Source organism: Armigeres subalbatus, chromosome 1 (assembly GCF_024139115.2).
Source record: "Armigeres subalbatus isolate Guangzhou_Male chromosome 1, GZ_Asu_2, whole genome shotgun sequence".
NCBI classification, from domain to species: domain Eukaryota; kingdom Metazoa; phylum Arthropoda; class Insecta; order Diptera; family Culicidae; genus Armigeres; species Armigeres subalbatus.
Window position 1 is genome coordinate 229,927,179 of NC_085139.1, and position 23,821 is coordinate 229,950,999.

The 23,821-nt window shown below is 38.5% G+C and overlaps 1 protein-coding gene across 1 annotated transcript in view; it reads right to left on the reverse strand.

Moving 5' to 3' along the window:
- LOC134211637 (uncharacterized) overlaps positions 1–23,821 on the reverse strand; it is a 29,865-nt gene that overhangs the window by 513 nt on the left and 5,531 nt on the right. The window lies entirely within an intron of this gene.

Genomic DNA, 23,821 nt, shown 5'->3' on the forward strand with positions numbered 1-23,821 from the left:
AATGCATTGTTCTTCATCAGTGACGCTACATGAATGTTAAAAAAATTTGTATTCGAAGGATGACGACATGTTACCAAATTCAAGAAACATAAGCATTGATTACTTTACTTTATAGTACCAAAAAAGTACATATTTATAAGGAAAATATTCTTATGAACAAGTTAGATTGAACCAATCTTGTCATCACATAGAATTATTTATACAATATCATTAGGCTGATATCTAGTCGGAAATTAACAGAGATCCATGTTTTAGTTTAGTTCGACATTGAAATAAAAGATAAAAACTGGATGCAAATATGCCTGCAAATAAAACACCAATTTGCTCAAATATTTTCTGCTAAGTAGACAAGAGATTTATTCCAACCTTTCAACGGTTATGGGGTCGTTCAATAATACTGTCACAGGTTTTAGGGGGAGGGAGTCTATTATTTTGTGACAGTACTAGATATACAAAAAAGCGTGACAGAGGGAGAGAGGGGTCATTAGCTATGGCAGCTAATGCACGAACACGGATTTCCGGATAAACTGACACGGTTGATCAAAGTCGGAATCATTTTCGACGGATGGATCAGGTGATGTGCGTAGTTCGAGTTTCAGGGGCATTCTCGAGTCCCTTCGAAACCCGCAGAGGGTTATGGCAAGGTGATGGCCTTTCGTGTCTGCTATTCAACATCGCTTTGGAAGGGGTAATACGAAGAGCAGGGATTAACACGAGTGGTACAATTTTCAATAAGTCCGTCCAGCTATTTGGCTTCGCCGACGACATATATATTATGGCACGAAGATGGAGGAAGCCTACATCAGACTGAAGAGGGAAGCCAAGCGGATCGGACTAGTCATCAACCCGTCGAAGACGAAGTACATGATAGAAAGTAGTTCAAGAGAAGACAATGTGAGCCACCCGCTGCGAGTTGGCATCGGTGGTGACGAAATCGAGGTGGTAGAAGAATTTGTGTACTTGGGCTCACTGGTGACTGCCGAAAATGATACCAGCAGAGAAATTCGGAGACGCATAGTGGCTGGAAATCGTACATATTTTGGACTCCGCAAGACGCTCCGATCGAATAGAGTTCGCCGCCGTACCAAACTGACAATCTACGAAACGCTCATTAGACCGGTAGTCCTCTACGGACACGAGACCTGGACGATGCTCGTGGAGAACCAACGCGCACTCGGAGTTTTCGAAAGGAAAGTGCTGCGTACCATCTATGGTGGAATGCAGATGGCGGACGGTACGTGGAGGAGGTGAATGAACCACGAGTTGCATCAGCTGCTGGGAGATTCATCCATCGTTCACACCGCGAAAATCGGAAGACTGCGGTGCACGAAGCCAGAATGTCGGACAGTAACCCGGTGAAAACAACGATCCGACGGGCACAAGAAGGCGAGGTGCGCAGCGGGCAAGGTGGATCGATCAGGTGGAAGATGACTTGCGGACCCTCCGTAGACTGCGTGGTTGGCGACATGTAGCCATGGACCGAGCCGAATGGAGAAGACTCTTATGCACAGGCCACTTCGGCCTTAGTCTGAATAAATAATAATAATACCTATTATAAATTCATTATCCAATTCGTCAATTATTTAATCCGAGTTTGAACCAGTCGTCATATTGATCAGACTTGATTTTACCATAATCATTTCTCAATCTGTTTGCATCGCAAGTATTAGGAGGGACGTCGCGTCGTCGCTCAAATTAGTGTCACGGAGTGACAGTATTGTTTCGGTGTGAATTTTAATTTGTTTCCTACAGAATAGTTCGTTGGTCCAAAAAACATTTGTATATTGAAAGTTTTAACTCGACAGATTTCAATCTACTTCAAAAGTACACGGTCAAACGTGTGACCGTGAGTGTGTCGCTTGTTTTTGGCTTCACGTTATTTAGTGGTGTTGCGTTACTCCCTTCGGCCATGCCAAAGGGGCAGTAGGGTTGAGTATTGTTTTCGAGCTGTAGATTATACGCGGCCGAAGATTTCGTTCTGGAAATCTTTCCCAAAGATGTGATGGTGGCCAAGCCAATGCTCCGAAGAAAAATGCAGACTACAGCCAGGAGGAATAAAGTGCAGAAAGTTCCTTTACGAAACAAAGCAGCTGATACCAACATAAATTATTATTTTTTCTACTCCCTCAGCCCACACCTAGCTATAAAGAGACAGACGAGACAGAGGCAAACCCAAGAATTACCATATCTAAAAAAAAAAAAAATTTCGGTGTCATGGGATTAATTTGCTGTTATTAACTTTGTTTAAAAGTTATTAAGGGTCTGGTTCTTTCATAAAAATATAACGTCTATAGGTTCCCCTAATTGGGTCTCCTGCAGCCTTGCGAGTAAAGGCGAAGGATTGCTAATCCAGAGATGGCAAGTTCGATTATTGGCCCGGTCTAGGATATTTTGTGTATCCATTGTACTTACAAGACACATACTCATAGAAAAAAAATCATTTGATAACTGAGGAAATGCTAATAGATTACTAAGTTGAAAAGCAGGCCAAGTTCCTGTTGGAATGTAGACTCATTAAAGAAGATAATTAGATCAATTATAGTGAAGCAGACTTTCATATTGTCCTGTTTTTGTGGTTTGTAATATCAAGCTATCAATATCAACACAGATAGAAAAATCCACAGAAATTTACGTTAAAAATAATGCACATAAATGGAACGTCATTACTTGCGTAATTGCACACGGGATATAGTCCAAATGTATACAATATATGACGTAAATCGTCTATTTTACATGCAAGTTGTAAGCAATCTTGTTAGAAAGAGGATCATTTCAGCGAGGAATAGTGTAAATTTCGGCATGACAAGTTTTACGCGCTGTTTACTTTTCATATTTTTTTCTGTGAAGGTATTTCAAAATCATCAGATGAATGCTAAGATTTTTTTTAACTGGTGGAATTCACCGTTATCCGCTATTTCTGCATCTGCATCAGAAAATTGTAAAGATTTTTTTTCTAGAGTTGGAAATAATTTCATTAAAAATTTGTTACAGTGTGTCAATATTAGAAATTTATGAAGTCCATTTATTTTGAAGCCTCTTAAGTGCCATACAGCATGGCTGGTCTAAAAATTAATATGTAAATCGATAATTTGTTTTTAAGATTTTAGGTCTAATCAGTAGGAAGTGATAGTCAGTCATAGCGACAATATGTCTGCTAGAAGATTTCAAATAAATGCTCTCAGCTTATTAGGAAAAGTTATAAGCTGAGTTTTGGATGCATTTTGGGGAAATTTTCCCTTTCCGCCGGTAAATATAAAAGTATCCAAACTTTTTTGCTATCTATTGATCTGATAATAATTATTCATAGTGGATTGGATTAAAGACACTATAAACAAAGACGCGAAATCTGATCCCTGAGCAAACAAATCAACCGGCAACCCCGAATGCGCAACACTGCAGATGCTGAATAAACTTTTCAAATTGGTCTATACAATTTTCATGATTTAAAAATATTGAATTTGTATCGCGTTCAGAAACCCGAATCGGGTTGTGAATTCACTATAAACAAGTAAAGTTCATTTTCAACCTTTTGTTTGAGTTGATTAGCCCAAAATCATCAAAAAATAACAAAATAATAATTAAAACATGTGTTTTTGTGGAAATTGAAATGGCCCTTATCAAATGTTACGCGCGATTTTTTGGAATGACAGGTCTCCTGCTCGATTGGAATGACTTCCTTCCTTCCTTATTGGTATTACATCCCCACACTAGGACAGAGCCGCCTCGCAGCTTAGTGTTCATTAAGCACTACCACAGTTATTAACTGCGAGGTTTCTAAGCCAAGTTACCATTTTTGCATTCATATATCATAAGGCTAACACGATGATACTTTTATGCCCAGGGAAGTCGAGACAATTTCCAATCCGAAAACTGGCTAGACCGGCACCGGGAATCGAACCCAGCCACCCTCCGCATGGTCTTGCTTTGTAGCCGCGCGTCTTACCGCACGGCTAAGGAGGGCCCTGATTTGAATGACACTGACAGTAAATTTGGAATTCCAATTGGAACATTTCCTGTCTTTGTTTATAGTGTCTTTAGTTTGGATCAGTTTTACGGTTTAGAGAGATAAATAAAATTCATCCACTTCGCAAACACACCTTTGTGCCAAACACTATCAAATGCTCTTTTAACAAAGAGAGCAATCCAAGCCTAAAATCCTTCAGATTGTCAATAATATGGAAATGCTAATACCATATTCGAAACTTAGACGTATATTTGCAAGATAGAATTAGGAGCGGACGAATAGATTTGATAGTTCCGTTAGGATACGGCAGGAATAAATAATGTTCGCCTCTAATTCTATCATGAACATCTACGTCTAAGTTTGGAAGACGATATTAGCATTTCCATATCACTGTAAATCGTTTAACTTCACGTAGAAGTAATACACTCAAATCATTAATTAGATTCAGATTTTGTTAAGTCAGACAAATGGCGAAAACTAAATTGGTCATCCGCATAAATTGAATTCGCATTCAAATGATACATCATAAAAATTGAAATTATCTTTTCAATCAATTTCTGTTGAAAAATGCATACTGGTCGGGCGATAACTAGAAACCAAGATTTTTGTCTGGTTTTAAAATTGGAATACCTTTGGCGTTTTAAGAATAACACAGCCAAGGGCTGCAAGTCTCTCTTATAAAAATATAAAAAAAAACCTTGGCGTTTTTCATGTTGTTGTTTCATGACATTTTGACTAAGCATATGCGGTATTTCGAAAAATTTCGTTTTAGGGCACTCGAAACGAAATTTCGCGGAATTCCGCGGAATTTGAGTATGGCGAAATCTGTTTTTCTGATTTCGTTTCGTATCGTTAAAATTCAAAAATTTCGACTTAAAATCGTTCTTTTAACGAAATTAAACGGAATTTCGCGGAATTTCGAAATTAATTTTTAATAATTCCAATTTTCATATAATAAAAAAATTTCGGCTGCGCCGCTGAATAAAGCCATTCAAATTCTACTCAATATTTTATACATATAAATTCTTTCACTAAATCTCACTACGTAATACAATTTTGTATCTTCAGAAACGCATTTAGCTTTCAATTTGTTAATTTAAATAATATTGTTCAGTGAAGTAAAATAATTTGTAGATCTCATCGTTTTGGTATGCTATATTTTTATTTAAATTAACTGATTTGTGTATGAAATATGTAATGTATTATGAGGCGCTTGTTCGATTTCTGCTCTTCTAGTTGTAGAAACTCTTCGATAAGTGAAATAATCCTCACTGAACTACTGAGTATTGTCCGTTTTCCGTTTTTTTAAGTATTCATTTTAAACAATCATTGTTTTTTTTTTTTTTCTTGAGCAAGGGTAAACGGAAATCTGCAACCAGACACCTGAGGAGGTACTCAGGTAGTGTGGGGATGGGTATGTCATGTAACTCTTACCCGACCCACTAAAACCAAAACCCTTTCGCCAGTCCGTACCCCCGGCCCGCAATTAAGCAATACATCAGGGGGGGACTATTGAGAACGCTCACGCCTATGCTAACGCACTTGGCGTCAATACACACAACATCGACTTCAAGGGTGGCTACCTCACCACCCGTCGATCGCAAGCTATGATAGTAACCTAACGGTCCGTATCATAATCTCACGTTGGAGACGAGCACCCCTGACAACAACCACCGCGCGTGAACCGCAATGACCTCTATATCTACATACTGAGGTCCCGCAGCCCACCCGCGACATGTTGGTTGTCGGGGTGAGCAAGGTGTTCACTGCATCACAGGTGCCCTTACTGCACTCGTTGGTTTTGTTCAAGACGCCACCACCGCTGCAGTTTCGACATGATCTGTTGAGATGCTGTGTTCACCGCATTCCATATAGCTTCTTCCCGGCACATCCTCTCGACGAGGTTGTCCGGGGTTGTATCCATACCACTAATAAGCAGCATGGTATTGCGTTCTACCTCGAATCGCGGGCATGCGAACATCACATGCTCTGCCGATTCTACCTCACCTACACATTCAGGACACTCCGCAGAATCTGCGAAGCCAAACCTGTGTAGGAATTTCTTAAAGCAGCCATGTTCAGACAACACCTGTGTTAGGTGGAAGTTGACTTGACCATGCTTCCTATCAACCCAGTTGGACACATCTGGAATCAGTCTGTGGGTCCAACTGACTGCGGTGTCCCATGCTCTTTGCCATTTGAGCAACGAAGCTGCTCTCTTGACACGTCGCACTTGCACCGAGTCCCTTTCGTTGTAGCACTCCACATCCTCCTCTAGGAGTGTGTCAATCGGCATCATTCCAGCTATAACGCACACCGCCTCATATGATATGGTGCGATATGCGCTCGCGACACGTAAGCACATCAGCCGGTGTACTCTGATCAATTTCTTTACATTGTACTCGGCTTTTAGTGCTACGGCCCATGCCGGCACGCCATAACGGATGATAGACAATGCTACGCCAGCTATCAGCCTACGCACTTGACTATGCACCGCCGATCTGTTGGACATCATTCGTGATAAAGATTTTATCGCCAATGAAGCCCGCTGACATGCATAATCGACGTGGCTCGTAAAATTGAGCTTATCATCGATCATCACGCCCAGATGCTTGAGAGACCTCACGGAGTTAACTGTGCAGGTCCCTACTCTTATCCTAGCCTGTTGCAACCCATGACGGTTATGCACTACCACGACTTCCGTCTTTTGGTGTGCAAGGGATAACCGTCTCGAGTTGAGCCATTCCTCCACTCTGCCAATCGCGTATGAAGCCTTCAGTTCGACTTCGTCGAGAGTGTCACCTGCTACTTCTAGCATTACGTCATCCGCGAAGCCTTCTATCTTTACTCCGGCCGGGAGACTTAAGCGCAATACTCCGTCGTACATAATATTCCACAGAACCGGTCCGAGGATCGATCCCTGTGGAACACCCGCGGACACTACGATCGACTTTTGACCAGCATCAGTGTCGTATAACAACACCCTATTCTGAAAATAGCTTTTCAGTATCCTGCACAGGTAATCCGGAACTCTCAATCGGTGCAGGGAGTCAGCAATTGCTGCCCAGCTAGCATTGTTAAACGCGTTTTTACATCAAGTGTAATCAACGCGCAGTACCTAATACCTCTTCTGTTTAAACCTCTCGCTATCTTTGCCGTATCCGTTACCGCTCGAATTGCTTCGATGGTAGAACGGCCCTTACGGAAGCCATACTGGTTGCTAGATAAGCCACCAGCACACTCTGTATAGGCCGACAATCTATTCAGAATGACCCTCTCTAGCAGCTTTCCAGCTGTGTCGAGTAGGCAAATTGGTCTGTATGCCGAAGGATCCCCGGCTGTTTGCCAGGCTTCGGTAATAGCACCAATTTCTGCCGTTTCCATCGATCTGGGAAGTTTCCTTCGTCCATGCATCTCTGGAGGCAGCTCCTGAACATATCTGGATTGGCAAGAATGGCGTGTTTAAGGGCCAGGTTTGGAATACCATCCGGGCCTGGCGCCTTATTGAGCTTAAGTTTTCTTGCTGCTACGATAAGCTCTTCGTTAGTCACTAGCGGTACCACGTCAACTGACTCGTAGGGAGTAGCGGGCCAGTTCGATGATTCATGCCTCGGAAACAACCCGTCTACTATTTTGGCCAACATCCCCGGAGATTGTTTGAAAGCATTGAAAGCAATGTTTGAAAGTTTGAAAGCAATGAAATGGAGATGGTGACGGTTCAGAAGTTTTCCTGATTTAGTAGATAGTTAGATATTTGCAGATTTAAGAATGCTACAGATTTGAGGCATTCTCTTATATTTCATTTATTTTGAATTCCGGAACTGATTCATATCTTTCCGATTGAGATCATTGTCATGACCTAAACTTCTACCTTCAGATATTTTTAATTCCTTACATTATGGAATTACATTAAGCAAATTTTCTCACATTATCTAGATCCTTCAGATCCAGATTATTCAATTGTTTCAAAATCGTACCGATTTTCTGTCACAATCGTGCCGGTACGTTGCGTTTACCGTGGGGCAGTTTGTTGTTAGTTTTGACGTGCTGTTGCTTTTAACAAATAATATTTAGCAATAATCGTAAAGGTCTGCGTTCGTGTTGTTGGTCTAAAATGAGGAATGGCCAAAATACTATTTTTTGTACAAAAAGCGCGTACACAGTTAGTTTCAATTACCGAAGTCGGTAAAATTTTACTGAGTTTTGAACAGCTGACTTTACTCGGTAAAGACATTTTTACCGATTAGTCAGTAAAGTTGAAAATGCTTGAAATGTCAAGAATTACTGATATAGTCAGCAAATTTTATTGCCGTCTTTTTCGGTAATTTATTTGTTTACTGTGGTTCACCGAAAAATTCAGTAAATTTATTTTTAATGTTTCTAAAAATCTAAATAATTTAAATGTTTCATTCCAAACTTATTTTGATCATTATCTTTCACAGCAAATAATTTTTAAAATTCAACGATGTGTAAAATTGCAGCTTATCCCATTAAACGAATTAACATTCGATATTCAATTGAATTTGACTGAATTTTACAAGCAAGCACAGTTGATTAATGAGATTAATTGAATGTTACGTTTATTTGCCTGCTCCAAATATGTGCATGAAAATACATTTAAAATCACAACATATTTTTATCTGTGTTGATAAAAGTGTCAGTGTACGCATTTGAGTTTCAAATTAGCATGCGTGCATCACCCATCGTGATTTTGACCCTGTTCAAGAGATTTGGCGGGTGTTGTTTAAGCTTTGATGGCTGGGAAATTTTTTCATGAAACATGTTCATCCCAATTTTCCTGTCTGGAAGGTTAACAAAATATCGATACATTTGCCTGAATTTTACGGGTACACCAGTTCTTGGTCTCTTATTTCAATAGCAAGTTAAGGGCATATAGTCGCAGCAACTGGCCCTTCATCAAAAGTGGACAGCGTTTCGAACGTCCACGACAGAAGAAGAAGAAGAAGAAGAAGAAGAATGGCAAGTTAGTCAAAAACACGTCCTCAATCTTGGCTTCACCTCACCAGCAGCTTCCCGGGAGCGTCCAAATGTCTTTGCCCAATAAAACGCTGATGCTGCAGATGTTCTTTTCAAAATATAGAACGAAGTGGTTGAGATGATAATGCAAAATACGCGGGACAAATATCTGACATTTGATTTTGCAGAGTCGTTCGGTACAACAATAAAAAATACAGAGAACTCGGTAATCGCATTTACTGACTTTTGGCTTCAGTCAGTGAAGATTTACTTTTACCGATAACTCAGTACAAACTAGAACAGTACTTCGGTAATTTTTCAAAATAATTACTGATCATTAGTAAACATTTATAAAACTACCGAGTTTTCAGTATTTAATGGAGATTTACAATATAATTCGGTAAAAAATATTACCGAACAAGCAAGCTGTGAATAAGTGTGTAAATAGTCCAGCCATTTTTTTGCACGTATTCTCAACCAACAAGTTGCATTCAAATGAGAATTTCGTCTTATCATTTCATATTGAAAGTAGGCTGGATCGGACTATGGACTCAAAAGTTAGGCAAAATACTATTTTTCCATAATACACCAGAAAGTCACCGCAGGTTGATTATTCAGGGTTTTTCTAAATAATTTTGACTACACCGCTGCAAGTAAAATAAAACATAAGTTTTTAATTGCAGATGAAATTTTTATGGTGATTCGATTATCCGGAGGATTTGATTATCCGGAGTGAAAATAAAATCGATAATCCGGATAATCGAGCCCGACCTGTATTTGGAAGATCTGTGTCAAATTAATTAGGTTACACTGGCGATCACCTTTTCAGAGCTACCGACTGAAAAGCAACAAGGCAGTCTCAATTGAATTGGTATATCATGTCCTAGCTTCAGCGTCGTAGCGTGTGGTTGACCCCCGCCAAGGGCGCCAGGAGGCGCCAAAATCAATGTTTACTCTATAATAAGGCCGTTACAAATATTTAATTGACTTTTTGTCCTACTGGTCTCCGAAAGGTCAAGGGGGGGGGACAATAAAAATAAATATTAAAATGAAAAATAAAAAACTCCTCGGATTTATTAAAGAATGTTTTGAAAATCCTCAAAATTATCCGAATTTTATTTTTTTGCCCCCGCAAAATATTATTTTTTGGCAAAAGAACCGAGGGGTGGGAGACAAAATACTTGTATTAATAAAACAGTTTCATTACTTATAGGTCTTGTAATTATCAAACCGAGTATGGATTGGTCCAAAGATCCATGGGTAGGTATATAGCAGAGATGTGTAATCTAGTAATCTATAGAGCAAACAAAGAATATTTTTCATTATTTCACATATACTTGTTATATGTGTTGGTTTTAGTTTTGACTACTATTCTTGATTCTCAGGGACTTCTGAAACCGGGTTGAAAAAGGCAATTGAATAAGAAGAAATCTGATAGTATCGAGAGTAATGTTTCAGAACCGTAATGTTTCAGCAGTGAGGAATGATTAGTGAAGAAATGATTTAGTTTTTCCATGTAGGTTCCTTCAAAGGAATACATTCATAAACAAGCGATTAGCTAGATTTCGAAGGGTCCTTTTGCTCCTAGGTTTGTAGTGGAAGTGGTTTGGTTTTGCGATTTGATATCAATTTGCTTGTTTAATTTAGAAAAACTCCATGTAGTCTGAATGACATTGAGTTATATCGGCGGCTGTAGCGAGGAATATCGATAACTCCTAAATATTTGCTTTGTTAGAATTGTTGCTAGGAGAATTTTCTTCTTTTTGACGTAGGACTACGTCTGTGTTTTCTATATTGGGGTACACTTTACGATTGCGAAAATCGGGGACCGTCACGAAAATATGATAGACTTTAAACTTTAATATCTAAGCCGTTTCTCGATGGATTTTCAATTTTTTTGGACCATTCGATCAAGGATGAGTCAACGCTTCTTTGTATTTATATGAAAATACTGAATTTTAACTATTTATTATCGAAAATTAATAAAAAGTTTAGAAATAGGTCAACCAACCAATCACGTACATGCATCACTAGCACAGACATCAAAAATCAATCACTTGCGGGTTTGGATCTAATCCTTAGTTTGAACAAGATTTAACGCAGAGCAGACGCATCAAAGCGATCGCAGCGGAGCGGACACAGCATCACGGAGGCTCTAATGACATTTTCAAAGGAAATCCATCGCATTGGTGGTGCTGCTCGATGTGTTGCTGCAGATCATTCAACCACAACGAACCAGAATTTCATATGAAGAAAAGGTTGACCATAAAAATAGCACTGTGGCGATCCCGCACCGCCAGTGCCGATGCTGAAAATTTATTACAAATTGTGGTGTCAGTTAGTTGGAAAGGAACATTGGGAAAAGAAAATTGGTTCTTCTCAGGACCAACATTTTACGAAAAGAAAGAGTTAATTGTGAAAATGGACTGTTTCGGTGGCATCGGGTTTGGCGTGGTAGTTTACTTGCTGTTAGTGATTCCATCCATTCAAAATTACTGCATCATCTTCCTCCGACGCGCTATCAAATTCGCTATTTACGATTGAGTTTTGCACTTTGAAGAAAGTTTATTTCGGATAGTCGGATCAACCTTCTTTTGTATAAAATCAATGAAGACGCCACCTCAGTGGAAACTTTCTACAGCAACCACCCATCGGTGAACATCGCTCGGACAGACAGATGGCAAGAGATAATAATTGGTAATAAGGAGAAACTTCGTCTTGAGAGAAATTTCTGCTGTTATTCCTCGTAACAATACACATTCTAAGATAAACTACATCTCATAACCAAATTCAGAATCAAGAAAATTTCATAGGATTTTTAGAATTTGTCATTCTCCAAATGGTCCGTTGTCTGCGAAATCCACATCGAAATGGCTCGCGCGCGCCGAAAAGCAGCTTTCTTATATCTAATGAAGTAATTCCATTAGCCCCGCCCCTTCATTATCGTTATGAGTGCACATTTTATTTACACCCAATTAGATCACAAAGGGGCGGGGCTAACGGGCTTAATTTATTAAATATAAGAAAGCTGCTATTCGGCGCACGCGAGCCGTTTTGGTAGGGATTCGGTTCGACATTCGATGCAGCGGAGCGGACAAAGCAGCACGAAGGTGGTCGGACAATTGCAATGCAAGGTACTGTCAAGCTTTTGGATGCAGTTAGTTATTGGAAAGACGCATCGTGAAAAGAAAATTGGTTCTTCTCAGGACCATTATTTTGTGGAAAGAAAGAGTTAATTGCGAAAATGGATTGTTTCGGCGGCATCGGGTTTTGCGTGGTAGCTTGGTTGCTGTTAGTGATTCCATTAATTCAAATTTATTGCATTATCTCCCTCCGACGCGCTATCAAATTCGCAAATTACGATTGAGTTTTACACTTTCAAGAAAGTTTATTTCGGATAGTCGGATCAGCTTTCTTTGTATAAAACCAATGAAGACGCCACCTCAGTGGAAACTTTCTACAGCAACCACCCATCGGTGACCGTCGCTCGGACAGACAGATGGCAAGAGATAACAATTAGTAATATGGAAAAACTTCGTCTTGAGTGAAATTTCTGTTGTTATTCCTCGTAACAATGCACATCTAAGATAAACTGCATCTCATAACCAAATTCAGAAAATCGAGAAAATTTCATAAGATTCTTAGAATTTGTCATTATCCGAATGGTCCGTTTTCTGAGAAATCCCGATCAAAATAGCTCGCGCGCGCCGGAAAGCAGCTTTCTTATATCTAATGAAGTAATTCCATTAGCCCCGTCCCTTCATTAATCGTTATGAGTGCTCATTATATTTACACCCATATCAGATCACAAAGGGGCGGGGCTAACGAGCCTAATTTAATACATTAAATACAAGAAAGCTGCTGTTCAGCGCGCGCGAGCCATTTTGATCTAGATTCCACAGAGAGCGGTTCGACATTCAATGCAGCGAAGCGAACACAGCAGTACGGAGTGGGTGGCAATGCTGAAAATTTATTTCAAATTTTGTAGGCTGAGCGAAAAATCATCAAGTGGCGGTCGAACAGTTGCAACGCAAGGTGTCGACAAGCGTTTGGATGCAGTTAGTTATTGGAAAGGTGCATTGGGAAAAGGTTCTTCTCAGGACCAACATTTCAAGGAAAGAAAGAATTTATTGCGAAAATGGACTGTTTTGATGGCATCGAGTTTGGCGTGGAAACTTGGTTGCTGTTAGTGATTCCATCCATTCAAATTTACTGCATTATCTCCCTCCGACGCGCTATCAAATTCGCTATTTACGATTGAGTTTTGCACTTTGAAGAAAGTTTATTTCGGATAGTCGGATCAACCTTCTTTTGTATAAAATCAATGAAGACGCCACCTCAGTGGAAACTTTCTACAGCAACCACCCATCGGTGAACGTCGCTCGGACAGACAGATGGCAAGAGATAATAATTGGTAATATGGAGAAACTTCGTCTTGAGAGAAATTTCTGCTGTTATTCCTCGTAACAATACACATTCTAAGATAAACTACATCTCATAACCAAATTCAGAATCGAGAAAATTTCATAGGATTCTTAGAATTTGTCATTCTCCGAATGATCCGTTGTCTGCGAAAAGGGGCGGGGCTAACGGGCTCAATTTATTAAATACAAGAAAGCTGCTATTCGGCGCGCGCGAGCCGTCTTGATCGGGATTCGGTTCGACATTCGATGCAGCGGAGCAGACACAGCAGCACGAAGGCGGTCGGACAATCTCAACGCAAGGTTCTGACAAATGTTTGGATGCAGCTAGTTATTGGAAAGGCGCTTTGGGAATAAAAAAAATTATGTTTCTCAGGACCAGTATTTTATGGAAAGAAAGAGTTAATTGCGAAAATGGATTGTTTCGGCGGCATCGGGTTTTGTGTAGTAGCTTGGTTGCTGTTAGTGATTCCACCTGTTCAAATTAATTGCATCATCTCCCTCCGCCGCGCTATCAAATTTGCTAGTTACGATTGAGTTTTGCACTTTAAAGAAAGTTCATATCGGATTGTCGGATCAACCTTGTTATGTATAAGGTACACTGGGGGAAGTGGAAAAAGGAGGTAAGTGTAACAATCGACTCTAAAAATTGGAATTGTACATACTTTACAGTTTTTACCACATCATAACATTATGCAAGAATATACTTTGATGTTCACACTAATACTATGTTAAAATTTGTATAATACACACACTAACATGGTTAACGCTTGAACCTTAATTTCAGGTTTCGCGAAAAGTTGATTTTTGCATTCATAAAATCAATTCTTATTTGCACCAATTGTTCTTTTTTCAAGTGAATTTATATCACAGGTGACCATTATAATACAGTACATTCAAAGTTAATTGCCTATATGCCGGGTATTAAGCCACCCGGAGTGGAAATTAATTACTATGTCTGAAACTTGATTATGCATATGTACAACATGTGATAGATTTAGTTCGGAAAAGGACTGGCTAGAAACTGGCACAACCTCACACAACCCTACTTCATTGAGCGCCGTTGCTGATGAAGCAAGTGTGTAGGAGCCGGACAATACTAAATACTCATCCTACTTGGTTGACATGATGTGTACAAAAATACATTTGAGAGAGTTAATTCTGAAAATGTATTGCGAGAGATCGGCTGGTACCTGGTGCTGGGAATTTGGTTTCATCAGTACCCGCTAAGCTGCGGTGGACGACGGAGGTCCTTCGTAGCTTAGTAGGGAAAGCACCTGTCATGCGAACTGGGGTCGTGGGATCAAACCCCACCGAAGGGGCGGTTACCCTCCAATACCTTTTCCGAACTAAATCTATCACATGTTGTACATATGCATAATCAAGTTTCAGACATTATAATACAATTAAGCTAATCCCATTCAATTGGTAGTGGTTTGTACCAAGAAAGCAAATAATTCAAAGATTTTACACTTACCCCAGGTATCAAACACTGCGGGTGAAGTGGATAATGTTCTAATTACGCAATTTTCTTCTTTTCTTTTCTCCTCCAGGCTTTATTTCGATTGCCGTGAATCTTAATATGTTCCTTCTCTGTTATCATTGTTATTCTAGTGGTGATTGGACTCATATAAATGAGAAAATGCCTGATAAATCCACCTATTGGTATTGATACCTTTCACATGTTTTACATATGAAAAAAATGTATAAGAAAGGTAAAAATAGCACTTATAGGTAAATATATTGTATAATTCACATTAATTTTTATGCATAACAAGTTTCGCCGTTGAATACAATTTTTTTGCGAACAAATTGGTAAAGGACAAGTGCTTAAGAATAGCTGATAATTTTGCACGTGCTTTGCGCACACACATACATACAAATACGCACATACAGACATCATCTCAATTCGTTACACCAAGTTTATTAGTTTATAACCCTGTAAGTCCCATTTTTCCTTTAAAAAGTTCATCTTTGGGGCGAACATACAGACTTTACGTACACTTAGTGTTCGAGACGGCAAAGTCAGCCCTCCCCTAGCTATTACGAGAATTCCTTGAGGATCTATTCCGTTAAGGTAATGAAATTATTCCACAAAAGATACTCAGAGCAATTATCGTATTGATTTTAGTTATATGTAACTACTTATCACTATTGAAGGTCAAGGCAACATGGGTTTTCCACTTACCCCATCCCACTAGGGTAAGTGGAAAAACAACTCCTAGTTTTAAAATCTATTTCCATAAATTTCAAGCGACCAAAATGGTATGAATTACCGCACAGTTGGTGCAAAATTGACTGTTTTTGATAGCCCATTTTGATTGAATGCATTTAAATCATTTAAACTGGTTTTACACTAATTCAAACATGCACTATCGATTTTTCCTTTTCCACTTCCCCCAGTGTACCTTACATAAAGACCTTTTTGGAGGACACCATCCTCAAAAATGGCCGAAATAAAGGAGTAATAAGAATCAGAAATGGCGTGAAACTAAACACAAATATATTTATATGCAACGTTTGGTCTTCGCCCGCGATGTAAGCGTTCGTGGCAAAATAAGGATTGTGATGTCCCCGACTGAAAGCCAGTCGAGTGGCTTCAGCGGCCAATGAGTCATGTTAATTCCACGGTTAGAGACTCAAAGTCCATCCAACTGGGAACAACTATTCGACTTCTTGATTCAGTTGGCCTCAGAGCTGTTTGCTCAATGTTAATAAAACGACACAATTTATTATGGCAAAAACCACCAATTTCGAATAGCTACGTAGTCCTACGTCACCTTTGCGTACAATCCGATTGGGCTGCACCTTTGAGTTTTTAATATTAATCAAATCGAGAGTTGGATATTTTCCTTCGTTCTCCTGCTTCCGATGGCGTTTCCGGCCCTCGACTAAATTGTTTCAGAGTTGGATATTATTGACCAAACTATGTGTATAAGAGCCTCGAAACCACCAACAGCCCCAATCAGGGTTGGGAAAAATCAAATTTTCGAAAAATCGAGAGTGATCAAACTCACCCGCGATTTTACTTTTAAATTATCAAGTGATTAAAACTCGCCAGCGATTAAGAATCGTTTGAAAATCGTATCTTGATTTGAAGCATTTACCGTTACCTTTTAAACTATTTTTCCTTACTAGCATGAAACTATAACGCCAAATAGAAGATATAACGGGACTGTTGACAATTAGCTATTATTAGTGAAGATTAATGATTGAATGAAAATTCTGTGTTTATTATCGTTTGAGTACAAAATTTGAGAAGTTGTCGCCGGCGACAACTCGCCTACTGTTTTCACGTGAAAAGTTTTCACATGAAAATTGCAATCATGATCGTCTGATAATGATTAAGCACAACACTGGCCCCAGTCCAGAATAGGATTTTCCTTTATCTGAATAGATCCGATGTTGATTTCCACCATCCAACCACTTGATCGAAGAGGTCTAATAGTGATTCCAACCAACTCCGAACACCGATAAACCCACCTTATTTCATTGACCCAACTAAGTCCAGTGGCATCTAAAAACCATCCAAGGGCTTACTCCAGATGGCGATTCCGGCCTTCAACCAATCCACTTTAGTGTAACTTTTCTTCATAATTCGACTAGTTCCGATAGCGATTCTGGCAATCTCATTTCCGAATACAGATTACAGATGCTTGCAAAAACCATAAAGGAAGTATTCATTTAGTGCATTACGCAAACATGATTGATTTTGAACTTCCTCCGCATCGTCGCGATATCTGTCTAAATATCTAATTGTTTATCTTTTCAATGAGATGCTTCCGACTGTTATGTACGTAGCCTTATTATGAGATTCTAACCCGACTCTGTAAGTTTCCTTACATTATTTGCGTAAAAAAGTACAACAAAATTTCAAATAATTTAAGGGTATTTTATTCAATCCTTCTTTGTGGATTTCAGGTATCTGCTTCCAATACATCTCTAAATATAGAATGCTATTTGAAGTATGTTTAAACCATTAAACATTTTTTAGGTATTGATATTCAAATTGTTCTTCAAATATCAAATTTACGTATTTGGTTTTTCTTAGTAGAAGAGGGGCGCCCAATAAATAATTCGCCAAGGGCGTTGGAAGTCCACGCTACGACTCTGCTTAGCTTTTATTTTATTGCTAAAATCAGCAAATAACCGTATTTTTTTACGGAAATTTGTTCTTTATTTTGCTGAGCTGCAGAAAAAAACGGATTTACAGATTTATCATGGAATTCCGAGCGTTTCCGGGGCACCACGAAATGCGAGGCAAGTAAACTGTTCCACATAATCCGGGACGGTTAGCCACTGTAAGCTAATGCCTATATGCAGATAGCTTGAAAGTGTTGCTAGAGTCAGCGCATCCCACGCACCAAAGAATTTGTGAAAAAGTTATGGAACAAAAAAAGGTTTTCATCTAGCAGTCACGATTTTCGTTTATCTTCCAAGGCTAACTCCATAAAAAAAGTGATGGATGAAAAATGCCCCTCATCATAAAAAAATCACAACGTAAAAAAAATTACTTTAAGTTTAAAAATTAATATTTCCAACAGACCTTAGTAAAAAAATTTAAAAAGTCGAGTTTTGTATTGCAATCAACTGCTTAGATCTGTTGAAAAGACCATTTTGGAAAATTTTACAGATTCAATAAATCTTCATGAATTTGGTCGAAAATTTTTCTGGAGATTTTATTTAAAATGTTAATAGAAAGGGAGGGGTGGCACTTTGAATCTGTAATACTTTTCAAAACGGTGAACAGATGTAATCAATATGAAATCTGTTGGAAATATTGAAATATCGCTCAATATTTCCAACAGATTTCATTCGATGAATATTCTCACGTTGTTTATGGTGAGGGGCATACTTTTGAAAATGGTGAATAGATCCAAAGTGATATGTTACTTACCTATGTCTTTTTGTAAAATTAAGCCAGCCCTATGGCATTTGGGTAACAATTATGTAGAATGAAATCAGTAGTGATTCAGTTTCATTTCAAATGTTCGATCACTATTCTAGTTTGAATCTGGAACAAAATAGAACGAACTCGCTGGTTTCCCCAACACATGTTTTAAAAATTTTCAATTTAATGAAATCATTTCCTTGCTGCCCAGGAAGGGTGCCGGAATTGCAAGGTGGATTGATCCGTGGATAAAATGACGCAGTCATACACCAAAACAAATAATTTAAAGACAAATAATTTAATTTTTTATTTTAGAGAAAAAAATCTACGACCTTGACTCAAAAAATATCAAAATTATTTTCTCCGCGGATTTTTTTCTATTCGTTTTTTTGCATTATTTATATAAGGCTAAAAAAAACTATTAAATAAAAATTTCGCGGAAAAAAAAATTAATTTCGTTTCGTTTCGTAAAATTTCGAATTAAATGGACCCGGATTTCGTTTCGTTTTGAAGTTTCGGAAGAAAATTTGAATTTCGTTTCGCTTCGTTCCGATCCAACAGTTGCATTTCTAATTTCGTTTCGTTTCGTTTCGCCAGGAAAAATGTGTTATCGCATACCCTTAATTTTGACTCTTACGTTTTACAACAATGTCCTGTTTGTCGCAGTTGTAGCTACTGTTCTTATTCACAAACACTTATACTCTAAGCTAGACTTACTAAAAATTGCGATAGGTGAATTTGCTTCCTTAAAGTCGTCTAAAAAATGATAAAATTTCATTCCTACCTTCACGAAACCGTAATTCAAATTAGGCAGCATCTGTTACTCAATTTTGGACTAGGTCTGGGTTCTTCCAAAAGATGAAAATGAGTAGGATTAAACGCATTTTTAAAAATAATTTAATGCTTTTCGTGTAACTGAATTTTTAATTTTTGAAGGGCTTTATAGAACATGAATGGAAATAATTTGATAGATAAAATGCATCCATTCCAAGATAAAACATTCAGATAAGCGCTTGATACTCGTTTTGCTACAAGTTTCAAACAACGCCAATGACGCATCAAATTACATAAATACGTCGATCTTTAATTGTTAGGCAGTTACAATAACTTCGAGGTGGCCAATATGGTTACATCTGCAATATCTTGCTTGGAGTTGAAAATCAATAAATTCTCATTTGGGAGTAGCACATGAAGCATTTCAATGAAAGTTTCCAATAAATCTCTATTTAAGAAAGAATGTTCGGAATATAAGACTTCAAATTTTCAATCGAAACGGTGGACATAATAGGGTTGTTTCACAAATTACGTAACGCTAAATTTGATGATTTTGGATCCCCGCCCTCCCCCTTTTGTATGGAAGGTTTGATTTTTTTATATGGATCGTAACACTCGGCTCGACACCCTCCCTCCCCTTACAGTGTTACGAATTTTGTGAAAGGCCCCTTACAACGGCACAATTTTGTTATCTTCATATTTTTTTTTCGAAGGCGTATTTTAGGAAAAATGTAGTTTTTGCTCATCTATCTATCTATCTATCTATCTATCTATCTATCTTCTATCTTTCTTCTATCTATATCTATATCTATCTATCTATATCTATATCTATATCTATATATCTATATCTATCTATATCTATATCTATATATATATAAAACTCAATGTTTGTATGTTTGTATGTATGTTTGTATGTATGTTCCAGCATAACTTCTGAGCCCATTTACCGGTTTTAACCAAATTTGGAACACGCATTCTTTATCTTAAGGCGACGACGATAGGGGTTAGGCATGCTCTTTAGAAAAGGGGAGGGTGTGGGGAGGGTATTGCTTAGTTATCGATCAACGCAGTGTAAACTCTGAACCCTTGGCCGATTTAAACCGAATTTGAAACACAAATTCTTTATCTTACAGAGGGAACGATAGGGGGGTTAAGCGTGCTCTTTGGAAAAGGAGGAGGGTATGGGGGAAGGGGTATTGCTTAGCTATTGATCAACGCAGTTTAAATTCTGAACCCCTTGGTCGATTTCGACCAAATTTGGAACACAATATCCTCCTCTTAAGAAGGGGACGATCGGGGGTTAAGCATGCTCTTTGGAAAAGGGAAGGGGTGTGGGGAGGGTATTTCTTAGTTATCGGTCAGCTCAGTGTATTCTGAACGCCTAGGCCGATTTCAACCGAATTTGAAACACAAATCCTTTATCTTACAGAGGGAACGATAGGGAGGTTTAGTATGCTCTTTGAAAAAGGGGAGAGTATGGGAGGAGGGGTATTGCTTAATTATCGATCAACGCAGTGTAAACTCTGAACCCCTTGGCCGATTTCGACCAAATTTGGAACACAAATTCTTTATCTTAAGAAGGGGACGATAAGGGGTAAGGCATGCTCTTTGGAAAAGAGGGAGGGTGTGGGAGGAGGGGTGTTCTTTACAAAAAAAGGGAGGGTATGGGGGGAGGGGTATTGTTCAGCAATCGATCAACTCAATGTAAATCCTGAGCCTCATGACCGATTTGAACCAAATTTGTATCAAATATTGTCTGTCCTAAGGAAGCGATTTTAGTGGATGTGGTTAAGTAATTTAAAAAAAGGGGGAGGTGTGGGAGAGGGGGTATTGTTTAGTTATCGATCAATTCAGCATGACTTCTGAACCCATTTATCGATGTCCACCAAATTTGTAACCCATATTATCTGTCTAAGGAAGACTATATCAGACTGGATATGAGTGCCGCTAAATTTTATGATTTTGGACCCCCACCCTCCCCCACGTAACACTTTTTGTATGAAAGGTTTTTTTTGTATGGATCGTAACGCTCGGCTCGACCCCCTCCCTCCCCTTACAGTGTTACGTAATTTGTGAAAGGCCCCTTACAACGGCACAATTTTGTTATCTTCATATTTTTTTTTTCGAAGGCGTATTTTAGGAAAAAATGTAGTTTTTTGCTCATCTATCTATCTATCTATCTATCTATCTATCTATCTATCTTCTTCTTCTATCTATATCTATATCTATCTATCTATATCTATATCTATATCTATATATCTATATCTATCTATATCTATATCTATATATATATAAAATACAATGTTTGTATGTTTGTATGTATGTTTGTATGTATGTTCCAGCATAACTTCTGAACCCATTTACCGATTTTAACCAAATTTGGAACACACATTCTTTATCTTAAGGAGACGACGATAGGGGGGTTAGGCATGCTCTTTAGAAAAGGGGGAGGGTGTGGGGGGGGTATTGCTTAGTTATCGATCAACGCAGTGTAAACTCTGAACCCCTTGGCCGATTTAAACCGAATTTGAAACACAAATTCTTTATCTTACAGAGGGAACGATAGGGGGGTTAAGCGTGCTCTTTGGAAAAGGAGGAGGGTATGGGGGAAGGGGTATTGCTTAGCTATTGATCAACGCAGTTTAAATTCTGAACCCCTTGGTCGATTTCGACCAAATTTGGAACACAATATCCTCCTCTTAAGAAGGGGACGATCGGGGGTTAAGCATGCTCTTTGGAAAAGGGAAGGGGTGTGGGGGAGGGGTATTTCTTAGTTATCGGTCAGCTCAGTGTATTCTGAACGCCTAGGCCGATTTCAACCGAATTTGAAACACAAATCCTTTATCTTACAGAGGGAACGATAGGGAGGTTAAGTATGCTCTTTGAAAAAGGGGAGGGTATGGGGGGAGGGGTATTGCTTAATTATCGATCAACGCAGTGTAAACTCTGAACCCCTTGGCCGATTTCGACCAAATTTGGAACACAAATTCTTTATCTTAAGAAGGGGACGATAGGTGGTTAGGCATGCTCTTTGGAAAAGAGGGAGGGTGTGGGAGGAGGGGTGTTCTTTACAAAAACGGGAGGGTATAGGGGGAGGGGTATTGTTTAGCAATCGATCAACTCAATGTAAATCCTGAGCCTCATGACCGATTTGAACCAAATTTGTATCAAATATTGTATGTCCTAAGGAAGCGATTTTAGTGGATGTGGTTAAGTAATTTAAAAAAAAGGAGAGGGGGTATTGTTTAGTTATCGATCAATTCAGCATGACTTCTGAACCCATTTATCGATGTCCACCAAATTTGTAACCCATATTATCTGTCTAAGGAAGACTATATCAGACTGGATATGAGTGCCATAGCCAAATGAGAGAGAGGGTATATTCATTAAACGAACAGTTTAGTATACCTTTTTATTGCATAGGTCAATTCAAACCAAACACGTAAGCACGTAATCCATACCCAAAGGAAACTATATAGAGAGGCTGGAAGGGACTTTTGGAATGGGAGGGGGGGGGGGTATTGGGATTGGGTATTGTTGTTCATCGGAATAATTGTATGCCCAGGGAAAAGCAATGATTAATGTGTTTCCTTCTGAATGGTGGATGTGATTGCTTCTTCAAAAGTAGGCATTTGCCCGGAATAAGGCAATGGTGGGTGTGATCCCTTCTTTAAAAATATGCGTTGCCCGAATATGGCATCGATGAATGTTTTTCCTTCTTTAGAAATTAGGGACGTTCCGATACTTTAAAATATCGATATTTGATTCGATACGATAATCGAATCAAAGTATCGATACCACCGATATATTGAAATGAAAATATCGATATATCGGAAAATCATATGATATTTCAAAAATGAAAATGATTAGAATATATTTGTTGTAGTTATTCATTTACTACCGTATTACCGTATTATCTCTTTACAATAATTATTCGTAATTTTAACCGGTAGCAATGGAGTTTTCGACATGATACAGCCCTCACTATTTTCCGTTCGCTCGTAAAAATCAACTGAAGTTTCAACAAATTTGCTGAAACTCCACTGATTTTTTTTTATGTATTTCTACTCGGGTTATTCTGATTCTTGACAACAGAAAATTCTCTCTCCAGAATTTCCACGGAAGTTTTTTGAAGTTTAAATTTAATTTTCGAAGAAAATTCAGAATTTAAAGACAATTCATTGAAATATTCTAAACTTAAGAAGGAAATTCTCTTAAAGTTTCACGAGATATTATCTTTTTGATTCACATGCAATTCCCTTGAATTTCGGCAGGAAATTCTCTGCGATGTTTACTGATATTCTTCAAAATTCACAAAAAAAGTTCCACAAAAAAATTCAAAATTTTCTTCCGAAAACCCGTAGAAGTATTTTAAGGAAATTCTCCTTAACTCCTACGGGGCATTATTTCAAAGAAAATTATGTTTTCCAATTCTTCTAAATTCCCATTTCCACAAATCTCTTCCTAATTTCTATTTCTAATTTATCATAGGAATACGTCAAACTTATAATTGAATTCGTACAAAGATTCAAATGCCAGCGGCATGACAGATGTTGCAATGCAAATTGTCGAGTTGCCAAAACTATTTGTGATGGCAGCGCACACCATCCGCGCTACCGAGAAAAATCCTCTGCACCATTAAAAATACGGCATTCCAGATATTATTTTGAAGTATTTTCTTTCACAAAATACAATGCATTTGTTATTTTTGTGTTTCTTCGTTCTGATTCAATATATCGATATCGAAAGCAAAAATATGACCGATATATTGAAAGCAAAATATCGATACAAAAA